Source organism: Geotrypetes seraphini, chromosome 3 (genome assembly GCF_902459505.1).
Source record: "Geotrypetes seraphini chromosome 3, aGeoSer1.1, whole genome shotgun sequence".
NCBI lineage: Eukaryota > Metazoa > Chordata > Amphibia > Gymnophiona > Dermophiidae > Geotrypetes > Geotrypetes seraphini.
This window is the reverse complement of record NC_047086.1, coordinates 78,446,701-78,467,390: the sequence shown is the minus strand read 5'-3', so window position 1 is coordinate 78,467,390 and position 20,690 is coordinate 78,446,701. Positions and strand designations below refer to the sequence as shown.

The 20,690-nt window shown below is 44.2% G+C and overlaps 1 long non-coding RNA gene across 1 annotated transcript in view; it reads right to left on the bottom strand.

Moving 5' to 3' along the window:
- Window positions 1-701: 701 nt before the first annotated feature.
- The window catches only part of LOC117356601, a 107,021-nt gene continuing 87,032 nt past the window's right edge, over window positions 702-20,690 (bottom strand). The window contains exons 2-4 of the long non-coding RNA XR_004538678.1: window positions 14,393-14,425; window positions 1,715-1,790; window positions 702-835 (exon numbers count right to left, since the gene is read on the bottom strand). This is a non-coding gene — a long non-coding RNA (uncharacterized LOC117356601). The remainder of the gene's footprint in view (window positions 836-1,714; window positions 1,791-14,392; window positions 14,426-20,690) is intronic.

Genomic DNA, 20,690 nt, shown 5'->3' with positions numbered 1-20,690 from the left:
GAGTAATTTTTTTACCTCATTTTTCTGGTAAAAATAAATTCAGAAGCAAATTGAAGATCAATTACATATGCATTGTTATACATGTTTCTATTTAGGAAGATGGAAAAATAAGTCTAAATTATAAACATAATTATCTGGCAGATAGTAAACATTAGATGTTTGAAAGCAAAATAAGGATACTAAAAAAGATTCCTTCCCTCCTAATTATGAAGGAGTGCTGAAAAGTTCTCAGTCCAATCAAGAAAAGTATGGCGTGGATATGGTTCAATCAATGATCTGAAACAATGTCAAAAAGCATTGAATTTAATTTTTGCAAAATGGCACTTAATGAAATAAATTGCCCTCACACCGATCCCCAAAGCCCAAAATGCTGACCTTTCAAGCCCCTCAAATTACAAACCCATAGCTGGAATCCTAGTAATAACCAAACTTCTTGAAACACATGTCATAGTAACATAGTAACAAAGTAGATGACGGCAGATAAAGACCCAAATGGTCCATCTAGTCTGCCCAACCTGATTCAATCTAAAAATTTGTTGTTGTTTTTTTTTTCTTATTATTATTCTTCTTAGCTATTTCTGGGCAAGAATCCACAACTCTTCACCTATGTTGAACACTTTTGCCTCCATCCCACTCAATTTGGATTCCACACAAACTTAGTACTGAGGTCCTTTTATTGACCTTAGCCACTAAAATCAAGCAATACTTGTGCATTGGCTGCCAGGCGATCCTCCATCAATTTGACATATCTGCCTCCTTCGACCACCAACTATTAGTAGCCAAACTCAATGAAATAGGCATCATAGGAACTGTCCAGAACTGGTTCAAAAACTTCCTGCAAAACAAACAATATCTTGTCTAAAAGATGAAACATATATTAAAAACTGGCAAGCATTCTGTGGTGTGCCGCAAGGTTCACCATTATCCCTGATACTCTACAACTGTTTCATGAGCTCGCTAGGCTGAATCAAATTCGACGACAATGAATACATATTCTCATAATCAAATGACATCCTTCTACTCATCCCAATTAATTGTGACACTAATGACATAATGATGACAATATCAAATGGAATAGATAAAAGACAGACCTGGGCTGCATCCAAGAAACTCAAACTAATTGCAGACAAAACCAAAGATCTATGGTTTCATTACGCTGTACACTTGGTTCCTTCTGCTGTAACTCTAACCTCAGGATTGACACTGACTATCAACAAGACGTCCAAGGTCATTGGAGTTATATTCGACTCTACCCTATCATATGAATCTCAAGTATCCAACTTAAGGAAGAAAATCATGTATAATATGAGAAGACTAAGATTAGTCAGACCCTTTTTTTCAAGAGTGACACTTTGCTGTATTAACATAAATGCTTATAATGTCTCAGCTGGATTACTGCAACTCCCTCCATGCGGGTCTAAACTCCACACTCCTGAACAAACTGCAGATGATTCAAAACATGATGGTCAGACAAATATTCATACTCAAAAAATTTGACTCCATCTTACTTTACCATAAGAACTTATATTGACTTCCCATCCAAACTTGTAAAACCTTCAAACTATCCTGTATAATGTTTCACATTTTATATGCAAAAACAGCAGAGCCACTCATATACTTATTTGGCAATTCTTGGCCAACATCAACCAGAAATCACTTCAGTCACTCATCCCATCCCCCAAAAGAATTAAAAACAAATGCATATTTGACTCACTTTTTACTTATCTTGGTGCCAAGACCTGGAACAACCTCCCGACTGACAATAGGATGGAAACATTCTCCAACAGAATCTGAAAAAAATTAAAAACTCTTCTTTGAGAGCATACACAATATAAACAACTAACTTAATATGCTTAGGGCTCCTTTTACTAAGGTGCGCTAGCATTTTTAGCGCATGCACAAGAATAGCGCGCGCGAGCCAAAAAATTACCGCCTGCTTAAAAGGAGGTGGTAGCGGCTAACACATTTTGTAAAGGAGCACCTTTGTAAAAGGAGCCCTTAGTATCAATAAATTCCATACTTAACTCAAATGTTACACCAGTACAGTCATTGAACCTCAATTTCTCCCTTCCACTCATAACTTGGTTACTATTAGGATTCCTGCTATGAGTTTGTAATTTGAGGGGCTTGAAAGGTCAGCATTTTGGACTTTGGGAATCAGCAGCCCAGGCAGCCTGTCCCCCTGCACCCGTAATGATCGTGGCAGGAGAGATGCCCAATCTCTCCTGCTGTCACCCGCCACAACTTCCTCCCTGACACAGCGCGGCAGGAGAGATGCCCAGTTTTTACTGCCGGACACCCTCCCCCCCCTGAACCGGTGTGCTATTCACCGACAGAAGAGATGCCTAGATCCTCTAGCTGAAGACCCTCCACCTCCCTGCCGGACCACCCAGCCAACCCCCCCAGACTCCCCCCTCCCACCCCACCATCATTACAGGGGGGTGGTTCCACAATTCTCTAACCAGCATTGTTTATGACAGATGCCGGTTAGAGAATTGTGCTTTTAGGCAAAGGACTGGCCCCTCCTCCGCCTAAAGGGTCTTGTTTTGGGCATTTGGGACTTGGGCGATAATTTTTGGTCGAGAATGTGTTCTAAACATACACATAGTGGCAGTCTGGGCGATTAAACTGCTGAATGTACAGGTAGCAAAATTGCTCCCTACCCCCTACCCCCCCCCCCCCCCCAAGCACACATTCGTGGAGGCAGTGGTCTTCTTGTGGAAGGTCTCGGCTTATCTGAGTGAAGGTAGGCTATTCTTGGAAAAAAGCCACATTTTGAATGTTTTATTCGAGAATGGACATTTCCCTGCTGCCTACTTTGTGTGCCTAGGGCCTTAGGCCAAAAGGGGACTTATACATTGTTTTTGATTATGCCCCTCCACTTGTGGAAGGCATTTATTTGGCAGTTAATGTGCTGCACTTAGGGCCCCTTTTACAAAATTATAGTAGCGATTCCTGTGTGACAAATATGACGCAAGTACACCAGTAGCTCATAGGAACTGGATGTGCTGCGTCACGTTTGTTGCACAGGAATCACTACTGTGGCTTTGTAAAAGGGACCCTTACTGTGTGCCTAACAAAGTTAATGCTGGACCACGTACCACCTCTAAGTGCTTTCACATTAATCAGTAAGAGGGACCATGCATTAATCTGAATGTTAATGCATGATCTGCAATAAAAAAAATAATAGTGGGAATGGCCCCGATATCTACTACATTAGATTTTCAGCTTTCACACAGTGAAAGCTTATGTTAGGCCACAGTATCTACAAATTTTACTGTGGTTTAATAGAAGGGCACTAAAGTTCTTTATCTTAAAGGCCAATCCTGAGTGCTTAATAGGGATAGACAGCCAGATGATTTTCATTTGTGTATTTCTGGGAATGTTTGTTTCCATTGACCATTTATTTTTGTTTCAGGAGCAAAGTCATGCAGTGCACAATCTTTTCAAAAAGAATCCATTGTTTGGAAAAAGGACATAATATTTTTAAAACAGTATGAGGCTATTACTTTATTTTTAAGGTAATCTTTGTTTTCACCCTCAATGAATACTTGTTAGGATATACAGTGCTTCCACGGTCATTCGCGGTCATCAATTCACGGTCCCGGTCATTCACAGTATTTTCTGACTGCGAATAACCGGGCAGGAGAGGGCAGCTGGAGAGGCAGGAGAGGGCAGCTTTGACATGCAGCTCCTGATTGGTGATGCCTCACTTTAGTACAGAAGAGGCGGTCGGAGCATACCCTGAGTGATTTCCTTCACTCGCCAGCACTCCGGCTGCCCTCTCCTGCCTCTACGGCAGCCCTCTCCTGTATCCCCCGCTAAAAACCGTATTCGCGGTTTTTCAACATTTGCGGGGGTTCCTGGAATGGAACCCCCACGAATATTGGGGGGAGTACTGTACATATCTTGTCTATCTCTGTCTCTATCTTTCCTATCTTCAATGGAGTTAAGAACATAAGAACATAAGCATTGCCTCTGCCGGGTCAGACCAGGGGTCCATCGTGCCCAGCAGTCCGCTCCCGCGGCAGCCCCCCAGGTCCTTGACCTTTAAGTTCCCACCACCTACATTGTTTGTGCCCTAATCCTGAAGTATCCTGTATAGTAACCCTCTATCTATACCCTGTAATCCCTTTCTCCTTCAAGAAGTCATCCAAGCCCTTTCTGAAACCCAACATTGTACTCTGTCCTATCACCTCTCTTGGAAGCGCATTCCAGGTATCCACCACCCTCTGTGAAGAAGAACTTCCTAGCATTTGTCTTGAATCTGTATCCTTTCAGTTTTTGTGAATGCCCTCTTGTTTTTGATGTCCCTGCTAGCCTGAAGAATCTGTCCCTCTTCACCTTCTCCATGCCTTTCATGATTTTATGTCTCTATCATGTCCCCTCTAAGTCTACGCTTTTCCAGGGTAAAGAGCCCCAGCTTCTCTAGCCTTTCGGTATATGCAAGGTTTTCCATGCCCTTAATCATCTTTGTTGCTCTTCTCTGGACCCTCTCGAGCATTGCCACATCCTTCTTAAGGTGCGGCGACCAGTATTGGACGCAGTACTCCAGATGCGGGTGCACCATCGCTCGATATAGCGGCAGGATAACTTCTTTCATTCTGGTAATGATACCTTTTTTGATAATGCCCAACATTCTGTTTGCCTTTTTTGAGGCCGCTGCACATTGTGCCGCTGGCTTCATCGTAGTATCCACCAATACCCCCAGGTCCTTTTCTAGTTTGCCTTCCCCCAGTACACTCCCTCCCATCGTATAGCTGTACATTGGGTTCCCTTTCCCTATGTGCAAGACTTTACATTTCTCTACATTGAAGCTCATCTGTGTGACAAATATGACGCAAGTACACCAGTAGCTCATAGGAACTGGATGTGCTGCGTCACGTTTGTTGCACAGGAATCACTACTGTGGCTTTGTAAAAGGGACCCTTACTGTGTGCCTAACAAAGTTAATGCTGGACCACGTACCACCTCTAAGTGCTTTCACATTAATCAGTAAGAGGGACCATGCATTAATCTGAATGTTAATGCATGATCTGCAATAAAAAAAATAATAGTGGGAATGGCCCCGATATCTACTACATTAGATTTTCAGCTTTCACACAGTGAAAGCTTATGTTAGGCCACAGTATCTACAAATTTTACTGTGGTTTAATAGAAGGGCACTAAAGTTCTTTATCTTAAAGGCCAATCCTGAGTGCTTAATAGGGATAGACAGCCAGATGATTTTCATTTGTGTATTTCTGGGAATGTTTGTTTCCATTGACCATTTATTTTTGTTTCAGGAGCAAAGTCATGCAGTGCACAATCTTTTCAAAAAGAATCCATTGTTTGGAAAAAGGACATAATATTTTTAAAACAGTATGAGGCTATTACTTTATTTTTAAGGTAATCTTTGTTTTCACCCTCAATGAATACTTGTTAGGATATACAGTGCTTCCACGGTCATTCGCGGTCATCAATTCACGGTCCCGGTCATTCACAGTATTTTCTGACTGCGAATAACCGGGCAGGAGAGGGCAGCTGGAGAGGCAGGAGAGGGCAGCTTTGACATGCAGCTCCTGATTGGTGATGCCTCACTTTAGTACAGAAGAGGCGGTCGGAGCATACCCTGAGTGATTTCCTTCACTCGCCAGCACTCCGGCTGCCCTCTCCTGCCTCTACGGCAGCCCTCTCCTGTATCCCCCGCTAAAAACCGTATTCGCGGTTTTTCAACATTTGCGGGGGTTCCTGGAATGGAACCCCCACGAATATTGGGGGGAGTACTGTACATATCTTGTCTATCTCTGTCTCTATCTTTCCTATCTTCAATGGAGTTAAGAACATAAGAACATAAGCATTGCCTCTGCCGGGTCAGACCAGGGGTCCATCGTGCCCAGCAGTCCGCTCCCGCGGCAGCCCCCCAGGTCCTTGACCTTTAAGTTCCCACCACCTACATTGTTTGTGCCCTAATCCTGAAGTATCCTGTATAGTAACCCTCTATCTATACCCTGTAATCCCTTTCTCCTTCAAGAAGTCATCCAAGCCCTTTCTGAAACCCAACATTGTACTCTGTCCTATCACCTCTCTTGGAAGCGCATTCCAGGTATCCACCACCCTCTGTGAAGAAGAACTTCCTAGCATTTGTCTTGAATCTGTATCCTTTCAGTTTTTGTGAATGCCCTCTTGTTTTTGATGTCCCTGCTAGCCTGAAGAATCTGTCCCTCTTCACCTTCTCCATGCCTTTCATGATTTTATGTCTCTATCATGTCCCCTCTAAGTCTACGCTTTTCCAGGGTAAAGAGCCCCAGCTTCTCTAGCCTTTCGGTATATGCAAGGTTTTCCATGCCCTTAATCATCTTTGTTGCTCTTCTCTGGACCCTCTCGAGCATTGCCACATCCTTCTTAAGGTGCGGCGACCAGTATTGGACGCAGTACTCCAGATGCGGGTGCACCATCGCTCGATATAGCGGCAGGATAACTTCTTTCATTCTGGTAATGATACCTTTTTTGATAATGCCCAACATTCTGTTTGCCTTTTTTGAGGCCGCTGCACATTGTGCCGCTGGCTTCATCGTAGTATCCACCAATACCCCCAAGTCCTTTTCTAGTTTGCCTTCCCCCAGTACACTCCCTCCCATCGTATAGCTGTACATTGGGTTCCCTTTCCCTATGTGCAAGACTTTACATTTCTCTACATTGAAGCTCATCTGCCATCTTTTTGCCCACTCACCCAGCTTGATCAGGTCACTTTGTAGTTCTTTGCATTCCTCAACAGTTCTGACCCTACTGGAGAGTTTTGTGTCGTCTGCGAATTTTATAACTTTGCATTTCGTCCCCGTTTCCAGGTCATTAATGAATATATTGAACAGCAACGGCCCCAGCACTGACCCCTGTGGGACACCACTCGTGACCCCTTTCCAGTCTGAGTTCCTTTCATTATTCAATTGTTGCAAAGTCTAAAATACGTCTAAAATCCTGCCTAAATCGGAACAATCAAAAAGACAGGTTGTTCAAGTGCTGATAATCGAAACGGATTTTAGACGTATCTAAAAACAGCTTAGGCCTTTTCAGTACCGCTGTATGCCCCGAGCTGAAAGGGCCATTTTAGGAGGTGTGAGGAGGGTGGGATTTGGGCAGGATGTGGGCTGACCTAGACTTAGTCGTACTGCAAGTATAACTGAAAGTTTAACGAGACTGCCTAGATGGAACTTGTACATAGTGACTTAGGCGATCTAAAAACAGGTCTAAGTGACCAGATAACCACTGAAGACACAAAGTACAGACCCCCACACACTTCCCCAGGGATCACTGACCCCCCCCAACACATACACACAATACCATAAAAATTGGAATAAAAACGTACATACCTGCCTCCAGAACATTAGCACCTGGCAAAGGAAAGCCTATTAGAGCTGCACAGAGGTGGCTTAAGTAGCCTGGGGGGGTGGGCTAGTGAACCATAGAGAGGAAGACCCAGGCCCATAAGCCACTCTAACCACTGCACTCATGGTGAAATATGTGCACCCCCCCAAAACATAAGAACATAAGAATTACCGCTGCTGGGTCAGACCAGTGGTCCATTGTGCCCAGCAGTCCGCTCCCGCGGCAGCCCCTAGGTCAGAGAACAGTACCCTAACTGAGACCAGCCCTATCTGTGTACGCTCTGGTTCAGCAGGAACTTGTCTAACTTTGTCTTGAATCCCTGGAGGGTGTTTTCCCCTATAACCTCTGGAAGAGCATTTCAGTTTTCCATCACTCTCTGGGTGAAGAAGAACTTCCTTACGTTTGTACGGAATCTATCTCCTTTTAACTTTAGAGAGTGCCCTCTCGTACTCCCTACCTCGGAGAGGTTAAACAACCTGCCTTAATCTACTAAGTCTATTCCCTTCAGTATCTCGAATGTTTCTACCATGTCCCCTCTCAGTCTCCTCTTTTCAAGGGAGAAGAGGCTCAGTTTCTCTAATCTCTTGTTTTATGGCAACTCCTCCAGTCCCTTAACCATTTTAGCCGCTCTTCTCTGGACTCTTTCAAGCAGTACCATGTCCTTCTTCATGTACGGCGACCAGTGCTGGAAGCAGTATTCCAGGTGAGGGTGTACCATGGCCCGGTACAGCAGCATGATAACCTTCTCCGATCTGTTCGTCATCCCCTTTTTAATCATTCCTAGCATTCCTGTTTACCCTTTTTGACACCGCCGCGCATTGCGCGGATGGCTTCATCGACTTGTCAACCAGTACTCCCAAGTCTATTTCTTGGGGGGTCTCTCAAAGTACCACCCTGGACATCCTGTATTTGTGTATAAGATTTTTATTACCGACATGCATCACCTTACACTTATCCACGTTGAACTTCATTTGCCATGTCGCAGCCCATTTCCTGAGCATGTTTATGTCATGTTGCAGATCTTCGCAATCCTCCTGCATCTTTACTACTTTGAATAACTTTGTATCATCCGCAAATTTAATCACTTCATATGTCGTACCAATTTCCAGATCATTTATAAATATGTTGAAAAGCATGGGTCCAAGCACTGAACCCTGCGGCACTCCACTGGTGGTGCTTTACTAGTCCAAGTATTGTCCATTTACCCCACTCTCTGTTTCCTATCCGCCAGCCAGTTTTTAATCCACGTGAGTATTTCACCCTTGGTTCCATGGCTTGCAATTAATTTGCTTGGATGCTTTAGGTCTTCAAGGAAAAGTTTATTCATGGTTTAGGGGATTTTTGAAAACCAGACTTTATCAAGCTAGGTTTAGGACTCAACTTTCTACCACCTGGAAGAATCCATGCGGCGTTCCTCAAGGATCATCATTTTCTCCTTCATTATTTAATGTTTATTTATCGTCGCTAGACTCATGTTTGAGTAATCTGGATATAGGGTTGTTTAGCTATGCTGATGACATCACAATTGTCATACCATTTAATTCAATTTTGTCTCAGATCACCACCAAAATTGAAGCCGTAATGCAACAGATGAATGTCTGGAAGCAACAATTTAAACTTAAATTAAGTCTAGCAAAGTACCTTTTGAACATAAATTCAATTTCATATACAATACACTCAACAATTAAAATACTAGGAGTTATTTTGGACTAGCAGCTCACTATGAAAACTCAGGTACATGCTGTAGTATGTAAAAGCTACTTCACCCTATGGAAATTACGAACTATTAGATTTTACTTTGAATTTCCTGCTTTTAGATTATTGGTTCAATCGCTTTTATTAAGTCTCCTTGATTATTGTAATATTATTTATTTGACAATTACTAAGAAAGAGTTAGCGAGACTTGTACTGATACAGAACACAGCGGTCAGAATGATCTATGGCCTAAAGAAATATGATCACGTTACATCTTTTTACTGTGAGTTGCACTGGCTGCCTGTGGAGGATTGTGTATTGTTTAAGTTGGGCTGCTTCTGTTACAAAGTTCTCTACGCCACAGCCCCTCTATACTTGGTTAATAGATTTTCCTTGGCTTCATACAGACATAGTAGAAGAACCCATCCTTTGTTTTACTCTACTTCAATCCAGGGTTATAAAAGTATAAAATTTCTCAATCATACTTTGGTTTCCCAAGTGGCCCTTCACGATAAAGAATTTCGAGTTTTGTTGCTAGCAGCTCACTCTTATAAAGACTTTAGCTCACAATTGAAAACCTATTTATTTTCTAAATATCTGACCAACTAACTCTTCAATCCATGAATTATGATTTTCTTTAGTAATTTTTTGTAAACCGCGTTGAACTAATGGTTACGCAGTCAACAAGTACAATGTTATGTTATGTTATGTTATCTATCCGCCTGTTTACTCCCTCAAAGAAGTGCAGCAAGTTCGTCAAGCAAGATCTTCCTTAGCTGAAGCATGCTGGCTGGTCCTCATCAGATCGTGTCCATCAAAATGCTCTACCATCTTTCCCGGTACTGAGGTCAGACTCACCAGTCTGTAGTTTCCTGGATCACCCCTCGAACCTTTCTTGATGATCGGCGTAATGTTCGCCAACTTCCAGTCTTCTGGAATCCTTCCCAATTTGATTAACAGATTGGCTATTAGTTGAAGTAATTCAGCTACAGCCCCTTTCAGTTCCTTGATTACCCTCGGATGGATGCCATCCGGTCCCGGGGATTTGTCATTTTTAAACCTATCAATCTGGCTGCATACCTCTTCTAGACTGACCGTCAACCCTGTCAGTTTCCCATCTTTGTTTCCCGTGTATAGCCTGTCAGTTTCTGATATGTTGTGTATATGCTCTTCGGTAAACACAGAAGTAAAAAAATGTGTTCAATTTGTTGGCGATGGCTTTGTCCTCCTTTAGCACTCCCTTTATTCCATGGTAATCCAACGGCCCCACCGCTTCCTTTGCGGGTCGTTTCCCCTTAATATATCGAAAGAACGGCTTGAAGTTTTTCGCCTCCTTGGCTATTTTTTCCTCATAGTCTCTTTTGGCCCCTCTTACCGCCTTATGGCACCTGCTTTGATGTTTGTGCTTTTTCCAGTTTTCGTCCGTTTTTGACCTTTTCCATTCCTTAAACGAAGTCTTCTTGTCTCTAATTACTTCCTTCACCGCTACAGTGAGCCATGCCGGTTCCTTGTTCTTTTTTCTCTTGGATCCTTTGTTGATACGCAGTATATACAGATTTTGCGCCTCGGTGACCATGCCCTTAAAAAGGGACCATGCTTGCTCTAGAATCTTTACAGTGTTTATCCTCTTCTTAATCTTCTTCCCCACCATGAGTCTCATCCCTTCAAAATTCCCTTTTCGGAAGTTCAGTGCCGTGGCCGCCGTCCTGGATCGATGTTTTGCCCCTGTGTCCAGGTCAAAGCAGATCATATTGTGATCATTGGTTCCCATCATCCCCTCTATTTCTACACCTTGCATCGGTCCCCATAGTCCATTTAGAATTAAGTCCAGAATTGCGTTTCCTCTCGTATTTTCCTTGACAAGTTGTTCCAAGAAACAATCGCCTACTGCATCCAGGAACTTGGTCTCCTTACTGCAGCCGTAGATGCATAGGTTCCAGTCTATCCCTGGATAATTGAAGTCACCCATGATAACAGCGTTGCCTCCCTTGTAGTTGCGTTTAATCTTGTCTGTCATTTCTCCATCAATTTCTTCAGACTGCCCTGGTGGTCGATAGTAGATGCCAAGCTTCATTTCTGTTCCATTTGTTCCCAGAATTTTGACCCCTTTTGTAGTGCCATACAGGTGACACTTGCAGCCATAAGTGCTATTGGAGTGGTAGACAGATGGGTCTAGTAGGTTTGGGGGGGGGGGTGTTTTGGGGGGCTCACTATGACCTATAAGGGAGTTGTGGTGAGATGTTTATGTGGCATCCTTTTTGTGAAGTTCACAGCAGTGCCCTGTGAGGTGCCTCACTACTCTGTTGCCATGTATGGGTGGCCAATCCATCACTTTGCTGACCCCTCCCACATTCAAAAGGTCTTGTTCTAGGCGTTTTTGACTTAGACAAATTTTTGGACGAGAATGGGGTATAAAGATAGATGACTTAGCGGTCTGGATGATCAAACGGCTGGACGTAGAAGTAGACAATTCTTGAAAAAAGAAATATTTTGGACATATTTTTCAAGAATGGACTTCTGACATGTCTGACTTTGGGTAACTAGTGACTTAGGCCCAAAACGGACAGACGTATTTTTTTATTTTGCCCCTATATGTATCCCTTCCCTGATATCATGTGCATCTACATTGTCACATTCAGGAGGATGCCTGTGCCTCAGCCCATGTATCTGATCCCAATTCCTTTGCCCATGGAGAGCAGGGGTTCTGGAAACAGCAAGTACACCGGTAGCCAAGGAATTCCCGGGCTGAAGGAGAGCAGTCGATAGATCACAGATGCCCAGGAGACTTTGCAAGAGTGAAACCCTTAGGAAGATGAACCTTCCTGGATCCGCAGCCAGTATGTAATGGCTCCCAACAGGTCCAGAGTGATGGAGTTCCTAATGAGACCGAACAGCTGGAAGAACCTACTTAAGAAAACTATCCCAAGGGAAGGAACTGCCATGGATTCCCAGAACTCAGAAAGCTGGGAGAACCCAAACTAGAGAAGAGACTAAAGAAGGAACTGGATTTTTCCAGACCTTGTGGACAGTTAAACTACCTAGATTAAAAGTTGCTAAAGAAAGAATCCAGGAATTGGGGCTTATTTTGTGGACTTTTACAGACTCACCTTAAAGTATACAGTATACCACCATGAATTTGCGGTTCCGACTTCACAGACTCAGTCATTCACGGTTTTTTTACGTGCGTATTGTTAAACTACAATGATTCCAGGGAAAGTCCCGGGACTGACAGGAGACACAGACTGACAGCCAATTACAGACCGAAAAGTGTGCCAAAATTCTTTCCGGCTCGGTATTTGAGAGGTTGGCAATTGCTAACGTTACCAACCCAGATGCGAATGAATCGTGTCACATGGCCAGTTCCGTCTTTTCTTTCTAATGTTATTATAGCTGCCCATGGCTATGGCTTCCTCGTCTATATGTGAGCAGTTTTGTGTTCATAGCATCCAATACAGTATTCGCAGTTTTTCAAAATTTGCAGGTGCTCCAGGAATGTAACACCCGCAAATTTGGGGGGAATACTGTATTATGTTTTGTTGATGAGTGGATACGAAATTTGTTGTTTACCGAGTGGGAAAGTTGCCCAGAATCAAGTCCTTGGGAGCAGTCAGCTGAATAAAACATGTCTCATCTTGGCACTCCACCCCGACCCACAAACTCTATCACCTACTGCAAAAAAATCACGAGTGAACTGTTCTGGACCCAATTTCTCAATCGACTCCCCCATTTTCCTAAACATGCCAACCCAGATTCCAACTGGCATAATTGGGTAACCCTTTCCAGGACTGCCTACCGTGCTCTTGCCCCTTTGTCTACTAAACCTATCTCCCACTCCCGCAAGGCTCTCTGGTATCTTCCATACCACAGGGAATTAAAGCAGAAATGTCGAGCCCTGGAACGTAAATGGAAAAAATCGAAATCCCCTTCAGACAGACAATCCTGGAGAGACAACATCAAGTTCTATAACACAGTACTAAAAAAAGCAAGGAAGAATTTCTATGGAGATAAAATCACCAGATCAAAAAACCAAAATAGTACACTGTTCAACATCTGGCGTAACCTAACCTCAAAAAACGACTCCCTTTCCCCTTCATCCGCAAACGACCTAGTTAAATTTTTCAACGAAAAGATTACTACCTTATGGAGTTCTTTCCCCCCCGCAGTCTCTTACAATTCTCTGCCTCCCAACGACTCCAACCCTATCCCTGCTGATAGATCCTGGACTGCCTTTGAACTTGTATCCGAATCCCAGATCTCTAAACTCTGTCTCTTCTATATATAAGTTCATGTAAACCTTTTTTTTTCCTTCTCTTCCTATATTTTAAGTTCTAGTAAACCGTGCCGAGCTCCACATCCGTGGAGATGATGCGGTATATAAACTTAAGGTTTAGTTTAGTTTAGTTTAGATACCATTAATCTTGGAGCCATCAAGAGTTGCAGACTTGTCCTAAGCCTCTTCATTAGGGTTATCTCTTAAAGGGACTGTTTGTGATTCACCTAACATTTTTTTCACAGCATGATATAATAACGGACCAAATGATGTATGAGGTAGAGCTTATTTAGACTTTGTCTGATGCTGGTCATCCATAAGTCACTACCTGAGCTCAATACCCTTCGTTTACATTCCAAGAGCTCATACTGAGGCCCTTTGAGTTCTATTTATTATTTATTTATTATTATTTTTATGTTGGTTTTTTTCAACACTCAACAGTTCCTCTAAGAATTTAACCAGGTTTGCCAATTTTTGGATTTATTTATTAATAGGACATTTTGGCAGGTGTCTAGTCCAGTAGGTTAGTTTTATGTGCTAAAGGGAAGTGGACATTTTTCATGCTGGTGTGCTGGAACCTTACAAGTATGTGGACCTGAATTTGCCAGTGGAGGACCCCCTACCTATAACAACATGCATGATGGCTCATGCATACACAATGGCACACTATTAGGAAAAGAGCATATATAGTATACCCTCTTTCAAAAGAGTTTGCATTATTATCCACAATTTTTTTTTTTTTTAAAAACACATTAATTTTTGTTTTCATTTATTTCTGGGTTTTAATGACAATCAGCAACATGTCTTTGCAAACAACAGCCCATCCATAGTTTTTAAGGCTACAACCCAAATCATAGTTACCAGATGCTAGAGTCCACCTTAGCGGTCAGTGCCCCAGAAAAAGATCTAGGTGTCATCATAGACAATATGCTGAAACCTTCCGCCCAATGTGTGGTACTGGTCAAAAAAGCAAATAAGATGCTAGGAATTATTAGAAAAAGGATGGTAAATATGACTAAGAATATTATAATGATTCTGTATCGCTCCATGGTGTGACCTTACCTTGAGTTTTGCATTCAATTCTGTTCTCCATATCTAGAAAAAGATATAGTGGAATTAGAAAAGGTTCAAGAAGAGCGACCAAGGTGATAAAGGAAAGACTACAGAGGTAGGACTCTTCAGCTTGGAAAAGAGATGACCGAGGGGAGATATGATTGAAATCTACAAAATCCTGAGTGGTGTGAAACGGGTACAAGTGAATCAAATTTTTACTCCATCAAAAATTAAAAAGACTAGGGGATACTTGATGAAGTTACAGGGAAATACTTTTAAAACCAGGAGGAAATAGGAGGAAATATTTTTTAGTTAAGCTATGCAACATGTTGCCAGAGCATGTGGTAACAGTGGTTAATGTAGCTGGTTTAAAAAAAGATTTGGACAAGTTCCTGGAGGAAAAGTCCATAGTCTTCTATTGAGACAGACATAAGGGAAGTCACTGCTTGCCCTGGATCAGTAGCATGGAATGTTGCTACTATTTGGGTTTTGCTAGGTACTTGTGACCTAGATTGGCCACTGTGGAAACATGATACTGGACTGATCCAGTATAGGTATTGTTTTGTCATTTTGTCTGAACCTTCCCTGGGGTAGCCATAAAGGATCTGCAATCCTTCTGACAGTGTCCTAACTTTCCACACTTAAAACAGGCAGCCAGGTGGGGAGAGGGCAAGGGGAGGAGGGGGAGGGGATGGGGATGGATGGGTGGGTGGGAAGAGGGTTCCTTTTGAGATGCCTTGAGGATTGTTTGTCTGTCGCAGAGGGTATGGGGGGGAGGGAGGTTGTTTGAACTGTTCTTTATTGTCTGCTGAAACGTTGCTTGTGTGTAGTGTTCTTTCCATATTAAATAAAGAATTTAAAAATTAAAAAAAACCAGGCAGCCAATGCTCTGCTCTGGTTACTCATCTGGCCCATATTTCTTTGCTGACTATGTTCTCACTATTGGCCCTGTTTCTTAACAGGAGAAATTCCTCCCTTCAGATCATCAAGCTTATGCTGCAATGCAGTCAGTTGGGACTTTAAATCATCTATTTCTGTTTTGCATTCTTTTTCTTTTACTAGGATGAGTACACAGGGTCCCTCCCCCTTCTTTTCTTTCAGTGGAGTGCTAATCATCTTGGGTAGTGGGATCTGTTCCAGGGAATTCTTAGCAGCTGGAGTCAGAGAGAATTGGGCTCTCCCTCCTACTACACTGTTTCCCTGAAAATAAGACCTAGCATGATTTTTAAAGATGCTCCTAATATAAGCCCTACCCCAAAAATAATCCCTAGTTAAGATTGACCCCCAAAGCTCCCCCCCCAAAAAAATATCCTCGACACTCTTCAACTGCATCCCTGACACTAGTGCTGCCCAATTCACTGATAAAAATCGGACTTGTCAATTCTGTGACCCCCCCCCTCCCCAGTGAGAACTGGCACCTCCGCTCTGAGGCTCCCTAAAGCAGCAGCGATGCGGCAGAGGGAAGGCCCCAGCGGGGAAGGCCTCGAAGAAGCCAGTTCAGAGCGCTGCCGCCACTGCTGTATTTGGAGGCCTCGGAGCAGAGGTATGTCAGTCTTATGGTAGGAGGGTGGGTGGGGTTCTGCTGCACAAGGGGATGGGTGAGAGGGGAAGAAATATGTTGCACATTGGGGGAGGGAGGAAAGAGGAAGAATTTGGGTGGAGAAGAGGAAGGGAGAAATGATTGTTATACATGAAAAAAATGAAGACATCCCCCCAAAATAAGCCCTAATGTCTTATTTATCCTAATAGTGACATGTGAACCCTCCCCTAAAGATACCATAGGAGCCAAACTTACAGGATCTATTTGTCTACAGTAGAGAGTGACACAGTAATCATTACCATGGTAACTCCCTGGTTACTGCGGTAATTGCCATGGTAATGGGCCAATATACTAGATGCTATAATAAAACATTGCCTGCATCTGGTACATAGGAATCTGCAGTTTGTTTTTTGTTTTTGCTTTGGCTGGTGATGCTGCAGTTTTCATTAGATTCCTTTGTGTTGTTATTCAACATTATTGACCATCCTCGCCTCACTGAACAACTCTCTGAAATTGGAATCTGAGACATTGCGCAACAACGGTTCACTTCTTTCCTGAATAGCAGATCCCAAAGCATTCTGCTTAACAATGTGCTATCGAAACTGAAACCGATCAAATACAGTGTTCCACATGGGGCTCTGTTATCCCCCTAATTATTCAATCTGTGTGTTAGACCTGTCTTAGACAGCCCGCAAATATCAAATACAGATTCACTCCTTAGTGGATGACATCCAACTGTACCTACCGCTAGGAGAAGCCAGTGACACCCAGATTAAAAACTCCTAAACTGCCTCTCGGAAATCAAAAACTGTTTGCCTGTCAACAAATTATAACTAAACGTCTCCAAGACTGAATCCCTTCGGATCCTCAGAGAATGCTGTGACTGCACCCATCCCTTGCTGTGCTGGGACTTGACTACTATAACTGCAAAAGATCAAGTGTGCAGCATAGGAATACACCTTGACGGCAACCTATCACTTTTCAACCATATCTCTCAGATAGTATCTTCCTCATTTTACTACTTACGACAACTCTGAAAAATAAGGAACTACTTTTCAGAGTCTGACCGCCCAACTTCTCTATGCCTTAGTACTCTCCCATATGGATTGCTGCAATGCGCTATTCAACAGTCTTACGGCAAAGAAAGTACATTATCTCCAGTGTGTTCAAAATATGGCGATCAGGCTTCTAAAAACCCTCTGTGTCCACAACCCTGTCTCCAGCTCTAGCATCAGCTCACTGGCTGCTCATAGCCAAATGTTGTGTCTTCAAGGGCCTGATGCTAGCATTCATAGAAACGTAGAAAATGACAGCAGAAAAGGGCCACGGCCCATCTAGTCTGCCCACTCCAACAACCCACCCCCTAACTACCTCCATGAAAAGATCCCACAAGCCAATCCCATCTTTTCTTAAAATCTGACACGCTGCTGGCCTCAATTACCTGTTGTGGAAGATTATTCCAGCTATCAACCACCCTTTCAGTGAAGAAATATTTTCTGGTGTCGCCATGAAATTTCTCACCCCTGATTTTCAATGGATGCCCTCTTGTTGCTGTGGGACCTTTAAGAAAAAAGAGATCTTCTTCCACCCTGATACGGCCCATGACGTATTTGAATGTCTCGATCATGTCTCCCCTCTCTCTGCGTTCCTCGAGTGAGTATAGCTGCAACTTACCCAGCCGTTCCTCATACAGGAAATCCTTGATTATCTTTTTGATAATGCGGCCTCCAGACATGGCGGCCTCCAGACATTGCGCACAGCTACTTGATGGCTAAGCAACCTCTATACATGTTGAACTGGTCCTTCCGCTCCCAGGATGAAATATGCCTCAAAACGCCCCTTGGTCGTGCCCTGCAACTGCAAACTGCCAAATGACATTCCTACTCCCACTTCATACCAAGCCACTGGAATTGACTGCCCTCGCAGATCAGATCCCTTGAAGGACTCCCCAACTTTAGCGGTTGTGGAGCTGTCATGAGTTCTGGTGGCAGGTGACAGGAGGGAATGAACATCCCTCCTGCCGATTGGGGGGGTCCTCTGTCTGCTGCAACTGGCTCAGCTGATTGCGGCAGAAGAATTCCCCCTCTCCCCCCCCCCCAATAAGCTAAGCTGACAGGACTTTTCGGGGTGCCCTGCCGGCTCAGCTGATCATGGATAATTTCCCTTGCCACGATCAGTTTATTGCTGCTGCTCTAGCGGCAAAGATAGGTGGCTGAAATGTAGGCCACGGTTTTTCAGGCCTACATTTCATCCACCTATCTTGGTTGATTAGGCTCGATTCTGTAACTGGTGCTACTGAGTGATTGACACACAATCGGTGGCTGCTTTTAAGGTGGTCACTGACATGGGCACCAGTTACAGAATCTGTCTGCTAGTGATCATAGGATCACACTAACTATGGAATTACCAATGAATTGTATTTTTCCAACGGAACAAAAAAAGTGGAAAATCATTGGACTAAGTGTATAACTCTCAGTGGAGACTACCCCATCTTTGTCAGATGGGCTAAGAACTTTTCAGCCATCCCTTGTTCAGTCCTGAGATAGGCAATCTATCAAGGTGTTCTTGAAAATTCTTTTTGATCTCCAGAGAATGAATTGTATAAAAAAGCAAAACATAAATGGTTGCATAAGTGTTTGATATGTTGAATGGTGAAGAACTAAGGTCGACACTAGGCAGACTTCACAGTCTGTGTCTCATTTATGGCAATTCTGTAAAAACTGTCTGTAAAAACACAGGATTTTAGTATTACTGATATCCTGCTGGACCTATGGAGATAATTTAAAAAACTGGCAGCAAATACACAGTGGCGTACCAAGGGGGGAACGGGGGGGGGGGGGGAGGGGAGATCCGCCCCGGGTGCACGGCTTGGGGGTCCGGGTCCTCCTGCCCTTCCTTTCCTCCAGCCGTGCTGCTACAATCCTACCTTCCCCCGCTGACAAGAAGCCTTTCCGACGGCAATTCTGACGTCAGAGAAGACGTTCTAGGCCAGGCAGTGATTGGCTGGCCCGGAACGTCCTCTCCGACGTCAGAATTGACGTCGGAATGACTTTTTGTCAGCGGGGGGAGGTAAAATTGCAGGCATGGACCGGGGAAAGGTTGAGGATAGGCGCTATTTTTTTTCCGCGGCAGGGAGGACAGGATGTAGGCAGGCAAACTGGCTGGCTTTAGTGCGGCAGGGAGGGAGGGAGGGAGATAAGTAGACAGGCACGCTGGCTTTGAGGGCGGCCAGAATCTGGAAGATAGTGGGGGCACTAAGGACACGGGAAGGAGGCACTGGGGGCACCATGGACATGGGACGGAGGCACTGGGGGCACCATGGACACGGGACAGAGGCACTGGGGGCACCATGGACACGGGACGGAGGCACTGGGGCACCATGGACACGGGACGGAGGCACTGGGGGCACTATGGACACAAGACAGAGGCACTATGGACACAGGATAGAGGCACTAAGGACATGAGAAGGAGGCACTGGGGGCACTATGGACACGGGAAGGAGGCACTGGAGGCACTATGGACACAGGACAGAGGCACTGGGGGCACTATGGACATGAGAAGGAAGTAGGAAGGGAATAGAAAGGGAAAATTGTTGGGCCTGAGTGCAGAAAGAAAGAAATGAAAGACAGGATACACAGTCAATTAATAGATGTCCCCTTTTGATGAAAAAAAAATAAATGGTCACGTTACCTCTGACTTACTTTCTCTGCAGCAGATTCGGCAGCTGTGCTGAGGTGCAGGAAGGTCCCGAGCTGTCTCATTTGCTGGCTCTGCTCCAGAAGAAGTAAGTTACGTCGGAAGGGGTGGACCCGGCAAACGCAGTCATTGTGGTACTTTGCCACAACTCCCTGTGTCTGCTGGGTCCACCCCCTCCAATGTAACTTACTTCTTCTGGAGCAGAGTCAGCAAACGAGTCATTGCGGGACCTTCCAGCATGCGGCTGCTGAGTCCGCTCCAGAGCAAGTACGTCGGAGTGGGGTGGACTGGCAGCCAGCAGCTACAATCATTGTGGGACCTTGCTGCATGAAGGGAGAGAAAGGAGCAGGATTGCTGGAATGGAAGATTGGTGGAGGGAAAGAAAGGGGGCAGGGTGGTATGGAAGGGTGGTGCTGATAGAATTGATGTACAGAGAAAGGGGAGAGACATAAGGGGGAAGGATATTGGAGGGAGAGAAAGGGGGCAGATGCTGATTGAAGAGGGAGGGATGAATGGCGAGAGAAAGGGCAGACATTGGATGGTAGTGGAGAGCCTCTGCTGGATGGAAGTGCAGATGGGAGAGATAAGGGAGCAAATGCAGGAAGGAAGTAGGAGGAGAGAAAGAGGGGAGCAGACGCTGGATGGAAGTGGACAGAGAGAGGAGAATGTACTAGATGGAAGGGTTGGAGAAAGAGGATACATGATGGAAGGAGGGGATAAATAAAAGGAGGGCACATGATGGGGAGAAAAGGATTGAGTTAGAGAAACACTGGAGGGGTGAGGGAAAGAGGTGGCAAGCTTTAGGTAGACAGTACAAAAGGACATTGATGAGAGGGTAGTAAGAACATAATCTAGACAGATGCAGAAAATAAACTGAAAAGGAAAATGAGGGGAAAAAAGGGAAAGGGATTGCAGAGGAGAGGTGTGGGAGAGAGAAGGAGAGGAGAGAGATGCCAGACCAATGGGGGTGAAAGGAGAGATGGAAGGGGGAGGCATACAGTTTCTGGAAGGGGCATAGAAGGAGAGAAGATGCCATATAGGGGAAGAGAGACGGCAGACAGTGGATGGAAG